This window comes from Cyprinus carpio, chromosome A3 (assembly GCF_018340385.1).
Source record: "Cyprinus carpio isolate SPL01 chromosome A3, ASM1834038v1, whole genome shotgun sequence".
Lineage (NCBI taxonomy): Eukaryota > Metazoa > Chordata > Actinopteri > Cypriniformes > Cyprinidae > Cyprinus > Cyprinus carpio.
The window spans coordinates 9,164,913-9,169,150 of NC_056574.1; the positions used below are offsets into that span (position 1 = coordinate 9,164,913).

Genomic DNA, 4,238 nt, shown 5'->3' on the forward strand with positions numbered 1-4,238 from the left:
TCACATTTATCAATGCATACGCCACAGAAAGAATCGCCAACAACTGACCGTGTCATTATATGAGCAGAGAAGACCAGGTGGAAACATCATTATGGGAGTCAGTTTTATTAATACTGACGTACCATCATCTTCACATGAGAGACAGGAGTTTGGCATCTGGACACGAACACCTGGTTTTTACAGTACGCCACTGTGGCACTATAAAGTCGAGTCAGCCTATGGCCATAAAAACCAAATGAATTTCTGTCGGTCATGCTTCTGGCTGTCTCTGAAAACACTAAATATGTTTCATCACTTCCAAAGCTTCACTGCTGTGAGTTTCAAAGCCTCAGACTGACTCTGAAGAAGCAGGTGAGCAGAGACTGAAACAAAAAACATTCCGGAAACACTGATGAACTATTACAATTAGAGTTTCTGAGAGCTTTGTTAAGAGAGTATGCAAAGCAAGTAAGTACAGCAAATAAGAGTACAATAGTAATTGAAGTAAGAATGTGAGTAAAGCAAATAGAAAAATAGAAAAAAAAAATGGAAATACAGTATAAAGCAAATAAACAAGTAAATGGTAAAAAAGGTAAGTTAAAGTGCAATGCAAAGCAACTAAATTCAGACAAAACAAATAAGACATACAAAACATTTTATCTTTAGGGGTGCGACGAGACACTTATCCCACGAGACGAGACACGAGACTGGGTTCACGAGAATGAGACAAGACTGTTAGACTTTTTTAAAGAAATCCTCAATGATTGAATATATAGGGAAAAATAGTCTTTTATTCAACTGAAAAACACAAAATACAAAAAAATGTAGATGCATTTTGAAACTTGTACTTTATGAAATTAAACATCAATTTATGCAGTAATAAACAACACGTAAACACTGCAAAATGTTTTGCCATAAACTCAACTGACAGGCAAGTAATTGCACAAAAATTATAAATAGCATAATAAAAATAGATAATAAACAACACAAATATCCCTTTAAGTGAAGCAGTCAGTCATGTTTACATTTTTTAGTAAACTGATTTCCACTTTAATAAAAAATATATATATATATATATAATAAATCCAATTAATGTATCTGTTTAAAAGAATAAAGCAGTGGCTGAGGGATAGTTAGGGCCCTATGAAATCCGTTTTATTTTTTCCTATATTCTGTTTTATTTTTTTTTTGTCAAAATTTTCCATTTTAATTTTTCTGGATTACGTTTTTTTTCTGATTTAATTTTTTAATAGTTAAATTAAATTGAATTAATTAAAAAGCATGTCTAATTAATTAAAATCATGAAACTTATACATTTTCACATCAATTTATTAAAAGTTTAACAAAAATTACACGTTTATGGCCCTATGAAATGTTTTATTTTTTCTCGCCAGATAACTTATATTTTTTTATTGTTACCAAATTTTGTGTTTTAGCATGTCTAATTATTTGAATTATCTGATTTTTTCCCTCAGAAATTCTGTGTCGTGTATTTTTTTTTTCTGGTTATCAAATTAAGGCATAAAACATTAATTTAATTGAACATTTATCATTTAATTATTAAAAATTAAGCAAACTTTATTTTTTGTCAAACAAAGGGGACTTACTATTAAAATTAAAACATGGAAGAAATGTTGTGTGATTATTCCTTAAAAAATAATGTTTGTTTCATTTTAGTAGCAGTAGTAGTATTAGGCTATGTTCATTCTACTAAACAATAGTTAGAGGCACAATGTCTTCAAATCAAACCAGACTTTTATTTTGACGGTTTGCCGTGAATACCTTTACAGTTCTGTGTATGTGATATGATGCTAGTTTTACTCAAATCAAACAGTCAACTGCTCATGAAGTCACTCTCAGAGCAGTTCTGGAGATGTTGTTCATGTGTTTAGGTCCTCATTTAGTGAGACGGCAGACGCTGAAATTAGGCCTGTCGCAATAATCAATATATCGACTTATCGAGCAGTATATGTACATGACTGTGTTAAACTGTGAATTCCGTTTTTATGACTGGATAAAGACTACAATGCATTTTTTTCCCACTTATGCGGCCACTTGCCTGATGTGAACATAAATAAAATATCTTACATACCACTACTAGTGAACGAGCCAGTGTAATGCAAATATATCTAAAAGGTCTGCGCGAGGATATCGACTCATCAAATCTCGTGAGATCTCGTCACTTCCTATATTATATACTATTTTTTTTTCTACATTTTTTTTCTAATTTAAAACAGCCATTGTTTTAAACTGTTTTATTTTTATTTTTTTGGCACTTTTTTATTTTATATATATATATATATATATATATATATATATATATATATTTTTTTTTTTTTTTTTTTTTTTTGATTGAAAATTCTTTAAATGAAGAAATTAATAAATACATTTTTAAAAGGTAAAATTAAACGGGGAGAAAAGAAAAACTTGATCCAATGATATCAGATATGTTTTTGCATATGCAAATATTGTTTTGTGCGGTTTTATTTGCTTTTTATGCATTTATTTTTTGATACTTTTTTTAATATATACTTTTTTTTTTTTTTTGCATATTGTACATTGTTTTGATTGGTATTTTTTATGCACATTCTTTGGAAATACAAATGTTTGGCATGCCAAAAAATACTTGCCATGGCAAGTGCACTAAAACAGAGAAGAGGAAATGCAGAGAATGATGTGTGGGATGTAAGCGCTGGTGCAGGAGGAAAGAAATGTCAAGTGTTTATTTTAGCCAGACACTAATGACAGACGAGTGTTTGGATGTGAATGTGGAAACAACACACACACACTTGCATACTGTGCTGATAAACACATGAAGTGTTCCTCTGTCCCGCTGACACCTGTCACATACTGAATCCTTCAGTACCATCAACAGTCTGTCTGTCCAGTCTAAACTTCCCCTGATCCAATGAGATTTACTGCACCTAAAACCCAAACCAGTGCGCACCGAGAGCTTTCATCTGAGCACTTGAGACGTAAACACGACATAAACAGGATGACAGATCCATCATCAATAACAACAGATGGACATGTTCTGCTTAATGCACAGTATAAACTGCATACTACATACTACTGTCAAAAAATAGTATGCAACATTTCAAAAACCAGTTGATTAGGCCTACGTTTAATTCAAACAGTGACAGAAAAACTGTGCACACTTTAATTTAAAATAGTATAAGTAGTATGGTAGTATGCTATTCTAAACAGCCAGAGAGTGACGCTCTCTTCTCCTGATAAAACTGCATGCGGAGGAGTTATTTTGTGTGAACACACACAGTTTAGCCGCGGCATCGTCTGCACATCGGATCTGAGCTAAACACGCATGAAATCGTTTATCTGTTCCTACCGTTCAGTGTAATGTGTTACAGATGTACTGTCTGCATGTGCGCTTCTTATACTGTATACACATCACAGAAAGGATATATAGGGCTGAATGACGTGCTAAACTCCATCCAAAACTTGTCTGAATAGCATTTTGCTGTTTTATCATTACGCATGCATCTTTTACGTTTAAATAAATGAGAATGTTTGTATCTTTTAAAAACTACATGGAACAAGACAGAAGCCTCATCACTGTAAAAGAGTTCTCAGTAGAGTTACTGTTACTACTGTAAACCTTTCGCATGCACACAGCAGCTGTGGGTTTATACTTCAGTTACTGGACCATCAAGAGCTGCGAGGGAAGATTTCAGCATGAGAGTCACATCTAGAGAGCAGCTTTCTGTGGTTTTTGGGTTCATAACACATGATCTAAGATGCACTGACTGTAATGGAGACTGCAGAACTTCAACAAGCTCATTTAAACCCATTCACAAGTAACAGAGAGATATTTGATGATTCCATTAAGAGCCAGAAACTACTGAACAAGTAAAACAGATATACAGATATATATATAGATAGATAGATAGATAGATAGATAGATAGACAGACAGACAGACAGACATAGATAGACAGAATATGTGGTACATTTTTAACACTTCGGTGATGTAAATAAAGGGTGCAAAAGCACAAATGTCACCGTGTGTCTGCGCATAAATAATATGCAGTACATTTTGAAAGCTTTTAAATAATGTGGTATATTTTTAACACACTAAACACTAGCGATGTAAATGAAGTGCATGCAAAAGCATAAATGTCAGCGCGTATGTCAGCGCATACCGGTCCGGCGAGTTGAAATGCAAAAAAAAAAAAAAAAAAAAAAAACGCCGGGAGCGCGTCCAAAAGCGTCGCCTCATTTGATGCGCTCGTGCTCTCCAGTG

General features: G+C 33.3%; 1 protein-coding gene across 1 annotated transcript in view; it reads right to left on the bottom strand.

The window, feature by feature from the left end:
* Positions 1–4,238, bottom strand: part of LOC109103489 (coronin-7-like) — a 122,227-nt gene that overhangs the window by 27,082 nt on the left and 90,907 nt on the right. The gene's annotated exons all lie outside the window — the stretch shown is intronic.